This window comes from Ambystoma mexicanum, chromosome 2q (genome assembly GCF_040938575.1).
Source record: "Ambystoma mexicanum isolate Mex_15411 chromosome 2q, UKY_AmexF1_1, whole genome shotgun sequence".
NCBI classification, from domain to species: Eukaryota; Metazoa; Chordata; class Amphibia; order Caudata; family Ambystomatidae; genus Ambystoma; species Ambystoma mexicanum.
In genome coordinates, this window is record NC_090924.1 from 540,743,895 (window position 1) to 540,762,532 (window position 18,638).

The window sequence follows — 18,638 nt, forward strand, 5'->3', positions numbered from 1 at the left end:
AAAAATGAAACGTGGGGTCAGACTGCACAAATGTACGAATAAATACTTGAGTGGGTGACAGATCCTTCATTCTCTAGTTTGAGTGCATCAGAGAAAAATAACCAGACTCTGCCATTAATATCTGTTCACCTATCCACCGGAAATCAGCAAAGCCAGCATACACAGGACAAAAAGCAACCAAACGACAAATGAGGTTCGACGCAGCAACCCCCTTTCCCCCTCAAGACACTCGGGTTCATACCAGAGCGCACACATGCCTTTCAATAGAGAGGGGGGTTTCAGATATAGCATGATACTGACGAGCAACAATGTTTCAGGTGAATGAGCAGTGTCTCAGCATACTAGTTTTAGGCAGAGGCTGCTTCGCTCAAGAAAACATAAGAATGAAAGGCAAACAGTGATACAGTTGGATCTTGCCGAGCATGCTGCTTCTATGGTTCACACAGCTCAGGGGATGCGAGCCTGCTTACTATATGACAACTTCCATCTGCTGAAGCCGCCTTGTCTAGGAAAGCAGCAGTCTAAACACGCTTATGTATGCCAAAAGGGAAACCCGTCAGAGGCGAGAACTGTGGAAGCAGGCACCTCTGGGTACTATAAAGTTAAGCATTCAAATGTAAGGCATGCACATTAGATCGCAGGGCTCACAGAGCATGGTCAATAAGGCACTTGAGATACATGGCAATCAGCATTGACTGAGCATTAATATAGAAAGGCACAATGTTCAAGGGGTTGATTAAAAATGTCAAAACCCAGTTTTCTACCACAAGTGTAAAGGCACTGTCCCTCGAAGGGCATTGGCCGCTATTCCCCCAACCATACCCTAGGATACAGAAAGCTGACAACCAGTTAAAGAACTTAATTTGATGGTGATATTTTGGGAGTAGTGGTTGTGTCATTGGACTTTCAATTTGATGGTCAGATCAGCATTAAATCAGATATTTCAGTTGGTCATAACTACTTTGGGAAAACAACAATACACTTTGAAATAATGGCTCCCATTTAATTTGTTTCTTCTTTAATTTCCACTAACAAAGAATTGTATTCTTAGATGAACCGCCAGAGTATGTACACAATTGGAAGACTGGCATCTCAACCATACAGCCAGTCTGTTTCCTACACTAAAACGAAATTTATCTCAAAGGTTAAAACCATGAACAACATGCTGTTGCCTCAACTTGAAGGAAAAACTGAAGAGTAGACATATGGGCCTCATTACGAGTGTGTCTGTGCGGTAATAACGTGCCAGTATTACCTCATACCGGCACGGTACTGCACTGGCACACGACTAAGTTTGCTGGTAGGGTGGTTGATTTACCATCAGCTCTGAACTGGAATTATATCCACCACCATACTGGCAAAATACTGCTGGTATTACCAGCTCTGTAATACCAGTGCCGGTAATACCAGCAAATCCCCCCATGGAGTCCCATGGGACTCCATGGAATGGGGTTTTATCTGCGTTTCCGCCACTTGGAATTTGCCATTAATTCCGGCAGTCCAAGTGGTGGAAACCGTATTACAATTTGCTGGTACCTGCGGGATACCGGCAAACTTGTAATGAGCCCCATAATCTCATAGAAAAAAATGGTGACCTTCCAACTTCTCATCCATGAACTAGATATGATTCAGTGAAGTCCAAGCATCTGTTTCAGCTGCACCTTCTCCCATAACAAACAGATGCTTTTGGAGGCAGCACTGCCACTATCCAGCAGCAATTGCTCAAGCAGATATTTCTGTCCTGTTCATACTTCTAAACCACAGCCCATTCACTGACATGGGCATCCTTGCCACATAGGCTATCATTAAGCCCTGCTCCTAGTCTTCCCAAAGGACACAACTATTGGTTGTAAATCATGCAAAGGGTCATCCTGTCCTTTGCAATCTCTACAGGCTTCCAGTTTAATAAATGATTAAACTGAATGCTCTAGTTACCATCTCAAGGGCCTATTGCGGGCCACCACCTCTTTTGTTTTGCCTAGTCACCCTGAGTGGGACAGGTATGCCCAGCTGTAGGTCCTGTGGCTGCTGTGCATAGAGACCCAAGCTACTCCTCAGTGATGAGGCCCAACAAGGCTGAAACATGTCTGGGCATGCTAGTTGTCTCGTGCAGAAGAGATGTGGCCAAGCAGTTTGGGCTGGACTGCCCGTTTTGGGGTGGGACCAATCCTGATTTGCATATGGTCTTTCCCCTTTTTCAATGGCTTGGCAGGCGAGGAACGATGGTGTGGAGGGTTGCCCAGAGCAATGCCAGAGGTTAAGATTAGTTCTATACCTTCCAGCAATCACCTCTTTTGTTTTGCTTAGTCACCCTGAGTGGGACGGGTATGCCCAGGCGTGGGTCCTGTGCCTGCTGTGCTACTCCTCACGGATGAGTTCCCAGGCCGAAACATGTCTGAGGATGCTTTTGGCCTTGTGCAGAAGGGATGTGACCAAGCAGTTCCGGCTGGACAGTCCCTTTTGGGGTGGGACCAAGGCTGAATTGCATATGGTGTTTACTCTTCTGTAACTGCTTGGCAGGTGAAGAGTGATGTGTGGAGGGTTGCCCAGAGCAATGCCAGAGGTTAAGATTAATTCTAAACCTTCCAGCCATCACCCTTGTTTTGCCATCAAGGGAATGGTCAACTCTACAAAACCTGCTTCCACCCACCAAACGGCTATGAACACTTAGAAAAACAATGTTGATCAGGCACAGGTGCAAGCTAATGAGTTCTTCACAAAAGGTCTGCTCCAAAGCAATCTCCTGCTTCCCTTCATCTGACTGAACAGTTGCTCTTCTAAAAGACAATTAGCCCATTCAGTGTACAAACACAAAAATATGAGTGCTTACCACAGCCAGAGAGTAGATAAATGGATCAAGGTCATCTTTTTGCAGGTCAAAGCCAGCAATGAATTGAAAAATATACAGAAGTAAAGGACAGACCACACAGACAGGATGGATCAGATCGACAGGCAGGGGAGAGACCCTCAGGAGGGGAAGGAAGTACAGTGACTCTGGACTCGCTAATGGAGGCGATACAGGTCTCCAGAGTCACCCTTCAGGAAAGCATCAAAGAGGTGGGGGTGGATGTCTCCCTGGTGAGGGCTGACCTTTGCAAAGTGTGCAAGAGGGTAACAGAAGTGGAGCAGAGGGTCAGTACAGTGGAGGATGACGTCCAGAACCTCAAAAACCAGGTGGCGGGCCTTGTGGGGGCAGCCCGAGTACTGGAAGCTAGAGCGGAGGGCCACTCTAGACGTTGCAACATCCGTCTGGTCGGGGTCCCAGAGAGAGAGGAGGGCCCCAGTGCGGAGCTATTTGTGGAAAATCTGATCCTAAAGGCACTGGGGATCAAAGGCTTGTCCAATCTCTTCACTGTGGAGAGTGTCCATAGAGTCCGGAAGGCCCCCCCCCCGCCAGGTGCCCCGCCGAGGGTGATGGTGGCCAAAATTATGAATTTTTGGGATCGGGACGCCATCCTACAGGACGCCCGCAGGGAGGGCCACTATGCGATTGGTAATGCAAAGCTGAGGATTTTCCCGGACTTTAAGTTGGAGGTGCAACATCAAAGGAGGTCCTACGACGCTGTGAGCAGCCATCTACAGGAACTCAATTTAAAATATATGATGTTTTTTCCGGCGAAACTGAAGGTGTTGTCGGGGTGGGGGAAGTCATGGTTCTTTGCATACCCAAGAGAGGTATGGGATTGGTTGGACACAAGGTCACATAAGACGGACCCCCTGCCTGGGGGGTCTAAGGAGACGGCGGGACAAGACTCGGAAGAACGTGGGTAATGTTGAACGGGAAGTGAGGAGGGGATAGCATTACAGGAACGGGCTATCTGGGAGTGAGGAGGTAGTGGAATAGGGGGATATGATATCGGAGGGGTGGTATGGGGAAGGTGGTGGAACCCCCTCCCCCCCCAGTCCAAACAATGCTATTGGCTACTAACCCCGTGGGAGGAGAGGATGGGGGGTTGAGTAGGTCAAAGGGTCTACAGTTAAGGAGAAGGAGGGAGTGGTGGATTGGAGTTCAGGGGGGTGGGCCTACTTACGATAGTTGTGGGGAACGTGGGGCGGAGGGGGGAAATGGGGGGCCAAGGGACAGTGGAAGGAGGGGGAGGGGGGATTAAGGTGTGGTGGGGAGGGGGGAAGGGTTGGCGGTTAAAGCGCCAAGTTAGGGACAGGTGCAAGGGGGGGTTGGAGGCAAGGTTCGGCACAGCAGCAATAAGGTGTGTGGGGAAGGTGGGGGTGGAGCTGGGGCAGATATTAGGGGGGCTGGGAGAGGTGAGGGGATAACGTGAGTGAAGGCACCAATAGCTTAGGTGGGTAGGCTAGGAAGTCTGAAAATTGGGACATGGAATGTCCGGGGACTGGGGAACTACCAGAACAGGCGGAGAGTGGGGGAGTTTCTGAAAAGTCAGGGGATACAAGTGGCCTTGATACAGGAGATGCATGCGAGTACAGAGGTGTTGGGGAAACTGGGGAAAATTTGGGGGGGCAAGTGATTGGCATGACGTATTCAAACCAGGCTAGGGGTGTGCTCATTTGGGTGGCGAGGGGGACACCATTGAAGGTGGAGGCGGTATCAAAGGATGAGATTGGCAAAACGGTGCTTGTACAGTGCTCATGGGAGGGTAAGAAAATCTGTCTGGTTAATTCGTACGCGCCAAATGTAGATGACAAGGAATATTTTCCCCCGGTGCTTCTCATGATGGGGGCGTATAGGGGGGAAATGATAATATGGGGAGGAGATTTTAATTGTCATTTGGATGAGCAGTTGGATGGGTCGGGGAGCAGGGGGGTGCCTAAGAAGTATATGGCGGGGTCTCTTCATGAGATGATGCAGAAACTTGACCTGGTGGAGGTGTGGAGGGAGAAGCATGGGGAGGAAAAGGCTTATTCCTACTATTCATGTGTGCACGGCTCATATTCGCTCTTGGATTACATTATAACGGGAAGGGAACATTGCCAGCATTTTCGGGAAAGGATGTATCTGGGGCGCACTCTGTCGGATCACTCCCCTTTAGTGACTACGCTATTTGGGTCCAATGAGAGACCCCCGCGGTGGTTGTGGCATCTGCAGAGGGAGGCGCTGCGGGATGGGGCATTTGTGGGTGAACTCAGAGAAGGGATCAGATCGTACTTTGAGTTGAATGAGGGCTCGGTGGAATCCAGGGGAGTGTTATGGGAAGCCTTTAAAGGCGACTGTGAAAGGAAAATGCCTATCCATAACAGTAGGGATGTGTAAGAGAGGCGGCGGGGGGGTGCAGAGGTGGGGGAGGCCTTGGCGCGGAATTTGGAACTCTATCAGGGAACCCTGGCAGAGCTGTCGTTCTTCGACAACAACAGGCGGGATGTTAAATTGCATGGGCAAGGGGACAAGACGGGCAAGCTGTTGGCTTGGTTGATTGGCAGGGAAAGTCTGAGTCGAGTCATAACCCAGCTAAGGTCAAGCACGGGGGAGATAGGTGGGACCCAGAAGGAGATTAACAACACTTTTGTAGCATTCTACAAGTAGTTATATACGAGCGAGGGTGGATATTTAGATGTTGATGTAGAGGACCTTATGGAATCGCTGCAGTTACCGAAATTGGGGGAGGACCTGCGGGAGGAATTGGAGGCCTCGATTGAGGAGGGGGACATTCACTGGGTGATCCGCGCAATGAGGAGAGGCACAGCGCCGGGTAGTGATGGGCTCCCGGTGGAGTTTTACTCAATGTTTGCTGACCTCCTGGCGCCACAACTCCAGAAAGTGTATGAGGAGACTTTTTAGAGAGGTTGTCTCCCGGAATCGATGAGGGAAGCTGTGATCATGGTGATCTTAAAGGAGGGGAAGGACCCGAGGGATTGCGCGGCGTATTGACCCATCTCCTTACTGAATGTAGATGGGAAAATCTTAGGGAAGATCCTAGCTGCTAGGTTGGCGGGAGTGGCGCAGAGCTTGGTTCATCTGGACAAATGCGGGTTTATCAGGGGAAGGAATACATCGGGTAATATCTGTCGTTTGCACCATGTTATGGACCCAGTGAAATCACAGAGGCGCGACATGGCGATAGCTTCGTTTGAAGCCATGAAAGCGTTCGATTCCATGGAGTGGAAATGGTTGTTTCGGGTGTTGCAGGAATTCTGGTTTGGGGAGAATATCTGTAGATGGTTGGCACTCTTGTATAAAAAACCGCTGGCGATGGTGAGGACTAACAATTGGGTGTCTGGGACATGGGAGTTGGGAAGGGGGACGCGGCAAGGGTGTGCAGCTTCCCCAATTATGTTTGCCCTGGCCCTGGAAACTTTGGCGGCGTTCCTGCGGCAGGAAATGATGGATTCTGCAATTGAAGTGGGGGGTCAAAAGCACATAGTGTCCCTTTACGCGGACAACTTGTTGTTGTATATGGTAGAGCCCAAGGTGTATCTCCCGGAGCTGTTAGAGATACTGCAGAACTTTCGGTACATGTCAGGTTTCCGTATCAATCTGGAGAAATCGGTACTGTTCCTGTTACAGGATCGCCCACTGGGGGAGCTGCCGGAGCTGGGGATAAAAAATGGGAGACAGTCATTTCGATATTTGGGGATACGGGTATTCCATGAGATGGAGGACAGGTTTGTACACAACACAGGGAGGCCATTATCCAGAATAGGAGACTCCGTCCAATTCTGGAAGGTATTACCCCTTTCTCTGATGGGCAGGGTGGCGCTATGCAAAACGGTGATCCTGCCGCGGTTGCTTTATTTCTTTACTAACATACCATATGTGGCAAAGAAAGTATTCTTTAAAATGTTGTACGTCAAGATTAGGGAGTTATTGTGGGATACGGGGAGGAGGAGGATGTCCTTAGAGATATTGCGGAGAGCTAGAGAGGAAGGGGGACTGGGCCTCCCAAATTATGAGAAATACTTTGTGGCGGCGCAGTTGGTGTTGGTGTGGGATCAACCGGGGGTTGGGGGGAGACCCTTAAGGGATTGATAGGGAGTCTGCCCCCGAATCGTAGGCCGGTGGAGCTACTTTGGTAACCCCTAGGAGATAAGGGGAGAACCGTAGTGTTTGAGGTGGTAAGGGGGACGTGCAGGAAGTATGTTGGTGGCAGGGGGGGGGGTCGCCGGGTGGTATGAGGGCAGTCTCCCATGGGGTGCTGATCAGAAGCTCCATCAGGTGATTGGGAGGGTAGGGATACACAGGCTTAGGGAGAAAGGATGTGAAATGGTAGGGGATCTCTTTGAAGGTGGGAAACTACTTACTTGCAAGGATTGGTGCCGGAAGTTTGACCTCCCCCAGGGGTTTTTCCTAGCGTATGGGGCAGTGGTTTGTAGGCTGGCGGAGCTGTGGGTAGAAATTCCAGAGGAGCCGGAGTCGTGTCCTGTGCTCAGAGTATTGCTAGACCAGATGGAGGGTTAGGGCCCGCATTTCGCAGATCTATAAGGCCCTTCGGGAGGGGAATGCAGAAGGGGAACTGAGGGTCAAGGAGAAGTGGGAGGCAGACATGGGACATCCAAAACCGAGAGCAGAATGGGCACAGATCTGGGGTTTGGTCCGGAAGACATCAAGGAACACCCGTTTTCAATTGGTTCAATTTAATATTTTACATAGGGCGTATGTGACCCCCGGTGGTACTCCGGGCAATGAACAGGGATCTATCGGATGAATGTCCTAGATGTGGTACGGCGCAAGCAGGGTTTTGGCATATGACATGGGAGTGCAGGATAATAGCTGAGTATTGGGACGAGGCTCTCGAAGGAGTGACTGGATTGCTGGGAACTAGACTGGAACGTTTTCCGGAAACTTGTCTATGGGGTAAGCTCCCAGGGGGGGGGGGGGGAAGAGGCATAAAATACAGAACAGAATGGACCAGTTTCTGCTTATACTGGCTAAACGCCGAATGGCGATAGCGTGGAAATGCCCACAGGGTCCGTCCATCAACCTCTGGCGGAAGGATGTGCAGAGGTGGGGCTTGGCAGAACTAACGGTTCTGCAGAATGTGGACTCAGAGACGGAAGGGGACTGGACCCAATTGCTAAATGACCTGTCAAAGGACAACGATTTACGACCGCCATGAAGAAGCACAGGTAAGGGTGGGAGGGTGAAGGGGTAGGGTGGAATGGGGAAGGTAGGATCTAGTGAACTGGCAGTGGACCCGCCCGATCCTCAGGGAACCATAGACGCTGTAGGACTGCATGCTGTGACCGATGGAAGGAGTGGAAGCCGGAAGAGCTAATCCGGACACTGGAAGGGTTTAGGGGAAGGGTTTGAGGGAGTGGGGAGGGTGAGCGGGGACAGGGAGGGTGGTATGGGGGGCGGGGGGAGTTGTGGGTTCTTGGGTTGTTATTATAAAATGCTAATAAAGAGTGTTTTAAAATCTTTTTGCAGGTCAGGTTTCTTGCATTATTGTTTCTGCGACGCAGCATTATTTCCAGAGAACGCCACACTATTAATCACCAGTTACCTCTCTGCTTTCGGGATATCATGCTACACTTCAGTCTATCTTCACTGCCTTCTAGCAGGGAGACAGGATTGGCCTCTATAAGGTTTCTTAGGTTCCGAACTCTGTGCTGGATGTGTATTTGCACCGTAAGGCTGTTTGCCTCCTGTGCTATTTTCTTGACTCCGTGTTTGGCTCGTGATTTCTATAGTGACTAGTTTGTGCACTATTTTACTTCCTTTTAGGGAACAGGTGTTGTCCCGTACCGGGCGCGTGACTGGGCGCCCCCTAACCGCATTTCCTTGCCACACACACTTCTGCCCAGTCTGTTTTCACTGCCTTCCAGCAGGGAGATGGGATTGGCTATGCTAATACCATGTGTCATGCTATTAATGGAGTCATCCGCAGACAGTGCAGCAGTCATGCGCAGCAGGAGAGATGGCGCTGCATTGAAGTCACGACAAAATTAAACTCGTCTGGGCCCGTCCGCGTTACGGACGTACCGGGGTGCAACTATCCTTTTGCAGGGCATTTGGCCATTTAGGACTAAATCCTGAGATTGGCACCTATGACTACTATATTTCCTTTGATTTTAGGATGCAACTCAAAGTATGTGACACTTCAGTCCTGACTAGGAGACCCTCGTTTAGTTCATTTTTAATTAATGCAACGTCTCTTTTTGCTCCTAGTTCTTATTTTCATGACTTTCTATCTACGTCTAGCCCGGATCTGGTCTGCCTCACTGAAACCTGGTTGAAGGATAGTTCGGGCCCCCGCAATTATATCTGCCCTCCCTGATGGTTATAATATTCTCCATCTAGACCGGGCAGCTGCCCACCCAGGGGGTGGTGTGGCTATGATGTTTACATCTTCCCTGGCCTGTGCGACGCTTCCATTTGTTCATAACATTGATATGGAGCCTCATTGGTTCACTTGACTATTTCCCCCACTTACTCTGTCAATTTCTTGATTGTCTATCACCCACCTGGTCCCCATACAGCATTTCTCAATCCCCTTCTGGAATTAGTGGCCTTGCTACAGATGACTTACTGTAACCTGATAGTATGAGGGGATTTTAATATCAGGTTCAATGCATTTTTGTATTTATTTGTATTTGTTTTATTTGTAGTGCACACCTTGCCCCGGGGCATCTGGGCACATGTTTAAAAGGCAGTTACAAGTTACAGCAAATAGATATAATATGAATGAATTTTACACATATTTACATACAGTTCAAAACATCGTAAAGCGAGGAGAGGAACAAATCTAAGTATACAATATAAACAAACAGTCTACATACAATGAGCAGTCGGTAATGGGATAAACAGATGTAAGGACTATAGAGCCGAGGCTAGGGCATCCCGTTCATGAAGCCACAATTTGGTTTTAGCTTTGAAGGAATGGATGTATGAACGTTTCTAAGAGCATTAGGTAAGGCGTTCCAGAGCTTAGCCGCGAGGACTTGGAAGCTCGACCCTCCGGCTGTCTGTAGCTTGAAACTGAGAATAGTCAGTGTGTGAGCCTGGGCAGATCTGAGGGGTCTAGTTGCTGTATGTTATGTGAAGCGTGTGGATAAGTAGGCCGGGGCTGCGTTGTTCTGGGCCTTGTGGGTTAGAACGAGTGCTTTGAGGGATATGTGATGATTGATGGGTAGCCAATGCAAGTTGCGTCTAGTGTTGGATATGTGAGAGCGCCTAGGTACGTTGAGAGCTGCCCTTATTGCGTTGTTCTGAGTGACCTGGAGTTTATCAATGTTTCTTTGACTAGTCCCTAAGTAGAGGGCATTGCAATAATCGATTTTGGACATGATGAGGGTTCTGGCGAGAATCAGACAGTTCTCCGTTGTCAAAAAGGGGCGACATGCTGTAATCAGTTTACAAGTATAGGATGACGCTGAGGCAACTGAGTTGGTTTGTCGATTGAGGGACAGAGTGGAGTCTAGATATATTCCAAGTGTTTTAGTGACGTTAGAGACTTTGATATCTCCCTCAACCTCCAGTTTTTCGATTCCTTGGCTGATCTGCGTCTCCCTCAATTGGTACGGGGACCCACTCATAGGCATGGGGGATGTTTGGACTTGATTTTTTCTGAACAAGCGATTATTACTGCTGCACCAGCTAAACCTCTATTATGGTCTGATCACTGGCTGTCCCTTTTGCTGTGTTTTGTTTAGCCCCTTGTCCTAAAATAAGCCCTATAGCTATTTTAAAGCGTACTTGACATTCTGTTGACTACTCCAACCTGCAATCCCTTATTTTCTTAAAAATGTCGGAACTCCCCTTTGTTGATTTTTCATTTTTATCTGAAACATTTTCTATGGTGGACGATTCTGTTGCCCCTATGAAATCTATTGACCCTAAGAGACATGCTTCTGCTCCCTGGTTCTCAGAAGAGGTTAATATTTGTCATCTAAAACTCAGGCCAGCTAAAAGAAAGTGGAGTATCGATTATTCACTTAGGGAAAGATTAGTGTATAAACAACTCTCAGGGGAATATCATGCAGCCATTAAATCTGCAAAACGAGCTTTCTTCACTTTGAAGATTGAATCAGCTTTGAATCAGTCCAAAGAATTGTTTTCTGTGGTTAAGCCTTTCTCCTCTGGGGAGCACATCTCGCTGCATACAGTACCTACTCAAGCTCTGTGCGATTCACTTTCTGACTGCATTTCTAAAATCATTGATATCCATGAGACCATTGGTAAGGATGTACATAGTTCTACCCACGTACCCTCAGTAGCACACGCTACTGAGATTGCCGACATTATTGTGAACAATAACCTTGACTTCCTTGTAATGACAGAAACCTGGCTGCATGAGGCAGCAGGCCCTTCTATTGCCCTAGCCGTCCCAGATAATTATTCCATTCTCCGTGTAGACAGACCCACGGCTCGAGGAGGAGGAATAGCCATTATCTTTAAAACCACTCAATATAAGACCAGCCACCCCTATGTCGCTGGCATCATGCGAACTCCTCTCAGTTAAGTTCCAAACCTCACCTAACAGCACCATCACATTACACATCATTTACAGGCCCCCAGGACCCCCCGGGTCCTTTGAAGAAGATATCATAGCCTTAGCAGCCGACACCACCAAACCTACAGCGCAAAATATCTTAGGAGATTTCAACCTTGGTTACAAGGACACTAGCGACCCTCACGCCATCTCTCTAGCCTCCGCATTACTAGAACAAGGCTATACTCAAATTAGCAGTAAACCCACCCACGAAAAAGGAAGGATACTAGACTGGGTTACGGTTCTCAATTGCACCATCACCCTACTAGATCCGACTCCAGTAGTATGGTCAGACCACCACCTTATCACTTTTGAAGTGCATATCAACAATTTGGAAAAGAAAAAGCCCATTATTGCGCCCCCCTGCCTCACAAGGAATAAACGAAACATTACAGCAGACGCTCTAGTTCCCCTCGTAGACCCCTTACTCAATACCCTACCGGACACTAATGATCCTAACACTCTAATTAACATTTACAATGAGACCATGACTAAAGCCATTGATGCTATTGCCCCGCTTAAACTACGAAAAAGCAAACCCAAAGCCCATCTCAACTCGTGGTTCACTCCAGAGCTAAAAACACTTTGTACTGAAAAAAAAAAATGGAAATCACGTTGGAAATCATCCCCTACACCTGAAAACAAAACCAACCTTGCCATCATCACTGCCACCTACACAAATAAGATAATCCAGGCTAAAAAAAGAAACCTACAATAACAGAATAGCCCAAGCCAGCTCCAGCACTAAAGAATTATTCAACATTCTAAGAGAACTAGAGAACCCCAACCCACCGCCAGAGACATGCACTAAGGATAAAGCCTGGCGCACGAGCATTCAAAATGCCCTCTCCAATAAAATTAAAGGACTACAGACTAAAATAGCTGACAAAAGATCCCAACTAACAGTCATCACACCAGCACCTACCCCTACCCCTCACGTTAACTCAGATTTCACATTAAAAAAAGTCACCATTCCCGAAGTCCACAAAATCATTGCGTCTCTTAAACCATCTAACTGTAAGGGCGATAGCTGCCCAGCCCAGATTATAAAAGATGCAGCTAGAGACCTTGCCCCATTCATCACTAAACTTGTAAACTCCTCCTTCTCTAACAACTCCGTCCCTAGTAACCTCAAACAGTCCTGGGTTCTAACACTATTAAAAAAAACAGACACTTGATCTGCCCATACCCACTAACTACCGACCAATTACGACAGTCCCCTTTCTACTGAAAATTTTGGACAGAATAGCCTACTTGCAAATTCAAGATTACCTTGAAGCTCACAAATTACTCGGCACCCGTCAATCTGGCTTCAGACCCCCAGCACGGAATAGAAACCGCACTTGTCGACCTCAAAAGCCAGATCGATGAATTAAAAGACAAAGGAAAGATGGCCATCCTACTTCTACTCGACCTCTCGGCGGCTTTTGATCTGGTGGATCACTCCATACTTTGCAACCACCTTTCCTCAGCGGCCCATTTCTCCAGTTCTGCAGTTGCCTGGATCCAATCTTTCCTCGTTAACAGAACTATGCGCGTGTTCTCACCTTCAGCAGCTGCTGATCCCATCCCCATCACCTGCAGAGTCCCTCAAGGATCCTGCGTCTCGCCCACTATTCTACTGTCCCGCATGGCCACAGCAGACCTCTCTGGCCCTGGCCTGGCCTGGCCTGGTTTTCTTCTTTCTTGGCTGACATGTGTCAACGCCGGTCACTTCCCCCTTTTTGTTGTTCTCCTCACTTGCTTCGGTGTGGTGTTCCTCAGGGCTCGGCCTTGTCCCCGATGCCGTTCAACATCTATGGTCAGCCTCTTGTCCGCCTGATACTCTTGCATGGGATCCGGTGTTACGCGTATGCCTCCAACACCCAGATACTGGTTCTGATTAGATTCGGCCCAGCGTGAGGTGTCGTCGCATCTGCGCATGTGCCTGAGGGCCATGAAGGGGTGGATGGATGACCATTGGCTGAAGCTCGATGGGGACAAGACCGAGGTTCTGGTGGTGGGTTCTCCTCCTGATCCTCTACACTGGGTGTCTTCTTTCTGGCCTTCAGAATTGGGAAGCCTGCCCGTCCCGGTGGCTGCGGTTAAAAATCTGGGGGTGACCTTTTCGGCTACCCTCTCCATGGCCTCTCATGCTGGGGTGACTTGCAAAGCTGGCCACTTTTTCTCAAAATATTCTACAAGGTGTTGCCCTTCTTGCCTCCTTTGCTGCGTTCCCGGTGGTCTCTACTTAGGTATTGTGCCGCATTTACTACTGCAATGCCCTCTATCTGGCTCAACCCTCAGGTCTTCTTCATCGGCTACACCTTTCATTGGCTTGGCCCATCGAGCCTACTATCTTCAAGGGGCTGAGTATTTGCAGGACACATTTCAGCCCTACATTCCTCAACGGGCACTGCGGTTTGCCACATTCCATCTTGTAGTTAATCGGTTCCGTTTGACTAGAGTGGGCAGGCGTGCCTTCTCCGTGGCTGCCTGTAAACTGTGGAACAACCTCCCACTCGCTTTGAGAGGTGTTGAGAATCACTATCATTTCCGTCGTCATCTCAAGACATTACTCTTAATGCTGAGCTGTTCACCTGAAGCTCAGGGACTGAAACATACATTGACCCATTTCGATTTGACTTTGGTTAATGTTTGAGTATCTTTAGTTTGGTGCACCGTTTGGTAGCACATTTAATGCATGTAACGCACATCTCTTACTCACCTTCAATCAGGTGCTAAAACAAATGTAACAGATTTTGTTAAGCCACGCCTTTAATTACATGAGCCTCACATATCCCAAAATGTCCGTTAGCTACCTGGAATTCAGAGGCCACAGCAGATACTTGGCCCAACCACGGATATTGTTTCTGGAAGCGTTAGGGTCTGTCTCGATTTTCCCTTGACAGGGGAGACCACTTTGATACACCTTCCCTCCCCTGAGTGCTCCCTCCTTTCCACCATCTTTTGTGGCATCACAGCAGCCAAGAAATGAAGGTCTGCTCAAAATCAAGTGCAGAAAGTTGACCATCATTATAGATACGTGTGCTACTGGGAGCATCACACAAGCTGTTGGGGAAGTTTTCTAGCACAGGGCATAGCTTACCATAACTGGCGAATATCTGGGGTTTTTCAGTAATCACAATGTCCCTTTAACAAAGTTTTTACAGTGGATTTCATGGGTTTCTACCAGTGCACCCTAATTTCCTACAATTTACTAATATCATACTTACCCTAATATAGCAACATATTTGTCCAATTTAGAGAGTTTCACCTTAAATCTGTGCCATTCCCCACCTTCTAGCATAATCTAACTTTTGTATACACTTTTTGCACAGTTTTTGTGTTAATCGACATTTGCGAAAGTCTGATGTAATCGCGGACTTTCCGGACAGCGTCACGTGACGACTCATGCTCGCGGCATGATGACGTGTTCGTGAATGCGTCCACACTTCGCAAATGAGTCCGTGCATCGTCACCAGTCGGAACTGCATTTTTCAGCTCATCTAGGAACTTAGAAGCTCAAAATGTACTCTTGCACTGCTCTTACTCATTATCCATTACCAATGTAGCACACAGCACATACTTGGAAGAATGTTAGCAAAACTGCTATTTATCTTAAAAATGGCATCAGCTATTGCCATCCCTCCTGCACAAGAGCCACAACCACCTCCACCAGCTGGAGGACCTACACAACGAAAGAAGCGCAATACTTCAAAAGACAATGAAGAGGACCAGGCGGATGAGGTAGAGAAAGTGCCTTCCTCTAGCACAGTAAGGAAGGCATGGTATCTAAGTAAGACACACACAAGTGACCACAGTTCAAGGGTGTTTATTGAACTTTCACAAGGGGGTGAAAAAAGCCTATCCAAGCCTAAATCTAAAAGGTGGGAGCAAGCTGCGACCATCAAATAATAATGCAGTCCTAGTGGAGTCTTGTCAAAATAAAATGGCCTATACAAAAAAAAACCTACTGCCAAACCTTACTGCTAATTTACAAATAGTGTGGCGGAATGTTCATGCAAAGGAAAGAAGTGTTCACCAAATAATAAGTCAGGATGTTCAGGCCGTTGACCTCCCTTCCCCAAGTTTCCAGCACGGGGCAAGGCGGCTCCCTCGAACCAAGCACACACTCTGGCTTCCTCGACACAAGGACACAATTCCAATTCGAGCATCATGGGCTTCTGTGACCAAGTCTCTTTCCTTATCAGAGTCTCTTGATTCAGAGGGCCTGATGCATAAAACCAAAAACAGAAAGTTATTTTCTTCTTATACTTATGTGATTCGGGGCGTCTCTCCTTGGATCCCCCTCAGCCAGGTTCAGATCCCTTTTTTTCGATTACGGTGGATGGCACTCTTCTGGGCTTAGATCCCTTTATTTTAAGGTTCCAAAAATATTCCTTCCCGGGCTCCTCACGGTTCACCGTGGATCCCCCTCAGCCGGGCTCAGATCCCTTTTTCACTTTCAATTTGTCTCGCTCAGGCGGGCTTGGACCAATTGCAGTTCACTTTATACTTATCAAAGACTTTTGAATGTGCACAGGGTTTAGCTTGATCCGTTGGAGGACAACTTTGATATAAAAGTAAATTTTTTACAAAGCAGTCGCCATTCAGTTGGATACCTAACGGAGAACTTCGAATGAGCACCCACATGGCGCAGGACCACTTGTACACGGTATCTTATTTGGCTTTTTCAAAGTACATTCACTCCTTTTTGTTTCCACTTGTTCGCGCCTCTCCTTACATGCGCTTCAAACACTGTTCATTGTGAATTTCTTCATACAAAGTTTCTACTTGCAACCGTGGTTCAAACATAAGCTGATTTCTTATCAGTTTCTCTGACTCACCAGCTCTGCTGCTTTTACTGGTGCGGATTGTTCAGCTTCAGGCTCTGGTTTTAGGCTTCTCACTTTCCAAGGCTTGTGAAATACAACGATTTCTAGAGTTCAAAAGGTACTTCTCTCCTTGCAACCCTGCCGGTGTTACCGCCTTTCTTCTTGTGTTAAAACTGCCATCTTGTAACTGCTGCTTTCTCGTGTGCTTTTCCTCACTCAGAGTGTGCTTTCTTGCTCTGCCTTTTATCCATGTGGGGAAGTGTGATGGGAGTCGGGTGTGTGTGCATGTGTAATGATCAGTAATTGCCTGACCTTGCCTGACTATGGTGTTCAGACATGTCAGGTATACGGCTCTGGTCTTAGTCCGTTGTTGCTCACAATGAACTGTCCGTGAGACAGTATTTGTGTCGGAGAAAGTGGGTTTGGAGGGGGGGAGGGGGGGGGGTTGAGCTTCTAGGTTGGGGAAAAGGTGTTACTGGGAAGGAGATACTGCACCTCACCCTTCAGTGTCCCACTTCCACTCCCCAAAGACTCCTCATCCAGGTGATCCTCCCACACTGGTCCACCCCCAGGAACTGGTTCCAATAAGCAATGGCCGTGTCCTAGCCACCTGGATGACAGATCCCCGGGGACTAGCGCGTGAGACACTTGGTTTCTCACAGCACCCAGAGAGAATCATGGGTGTTGCAGCTCTTTACCACTGTTTGGAATGTGCCAAAGACTAAAGCTTCAAAGGCTAAAGCTACCAAAGTGAAATGGACAGAGTGCAACCAGTATACTCAGCCATAGACCACATGGCCAGTACTCCTACGGACCACCTCCATTCGCCGCCACACCAAATGCAACCACCGCAATGCTCTCAGAAAGGCTGTCTTCCCATACCTCATCTTCCTCAACCAGTACTGTAACCACACAGCCTACTTCTGTGGGACACAAAATCCCACCAGTTACCTTGCAAGCGATAAAAGAGGCTGTTGATCCATATCTTTCGAAGACAACAGTACTCTGTATATTCTGCAACACACCACTCTGCAGCGGGGAGAAATTTGAAAATGCTTTTGAAGCTGTACTCAAGGAGCATGAGAGAAACTGCCCCCCCTGCCTTCGATACAACACATGCGCAACATCTTCCCCTGTCCACCTGTCCCTCCATATTTGTGGTTGGTGCCCCTTCCCTCATTTCCCTCCCCACCTTACTTTGTGGCCACTAAAGCAAAAAAAAATGTAAAAAAAATAAAACACTAAAAAAGTTTCTTTAGTAACCACCTTTCACAGTTAAAAGAATATAACTATCAAAATAAGCTTATAGACTCCATCTACCTTACATTTTTCAGTGAAGTATTTAGGTTTAATTAGATTCTCCAACATTCCCATTAGCATGTTCTACTGTGCAAATGGAAATAATGGTCAATTGTATACTTGAGAAAAAGAATACAGCACAAAAACCATTTTCTGTCCGAAATTCTTCTCTCTTGTATACAATAAACACCATAAACCATTGCCCTTTATGACTATCCACAGTCTCTGCATTCCCCTGTCTAGCCCATGCCTTATTAAAAAACCTGGAATGCACATATACACCATCAGACAAGACAACCCTTCTACACTTTTTACTGTTATGTTTGTAACACTCCCTCGTTGCCTGCTTTAAACCACACACATATATGTCCACCAATCACTTAAAAAAGCTCTACATATAGCCTATCAACATGTTAAACTTCCAACCACCAACTGCCACTTAACAACGGTCTACAAATCTTTTGCATCTGCATTTTCCATACTTATACCAAATAATTATACATAGTGCTCCTATAAATGCACATATGCATTGTGCAGTGAAAGAGCTCCATAAATTAAAGGGGCAGTACGTAATGACAAGTGCTCATGGGAGGCCAGGAGGAAAGTGCCAAGGGGTGCCAGGGTGGGAGGGCACTAGCTAACTGCTGAGGCACATGAGTCCCAAAGGTGGGCTGCATCTTAACAGTAACGTCCCTTTAAAAAAGTTTCTGTCAATTGACTAGGTTTTATAAGTGAAAATGTTTCATAATGTTACATCACAATATATAAATTAATAATAATTCCTCTTTTAGCATACATTAAACTATAAAACTCCTTTAACAAACATATTTTTTTTAACACATACTTATGTGTATCGTTATCAGCAGCGCATGCTGGGGATGTAAGTCATTGTTCAATTGCCTAGGGCATGAGGCTCAACCATGACGCCAGCCCCACCAAACCACCACTGCACCTACCCAGCATCTTAGTTCAGTGTTCACTATACCCTTGTAATGTAACCAATGGCCAGTGCTTATGGCTTGCATGGCCAGTCTCCACAATCCATGGGGCATGGACTTCGGCCATGGTGCATATCCCAATAGGCAAATCAGAGTAGACATTTGTCCTTGCTGAGGGCCAG

The 18,638-nt window shown here is 47.5% G+C and overlaps 1 protein-coding gene across 2 annotated transcripts in view; it reads right to left on the reverse strand.

The window, feature by feature from the left end:
• DLEC1 (DLEC1 cilia and flagella associated protein) overlaps nucleotides 1–18,638 on the reverse strand; it is a 1,790,999-nt gene that overhangs the window by 1,517,724 nt on the left and 254,637 nt on the right. The window lies entirely within an intron of this gene.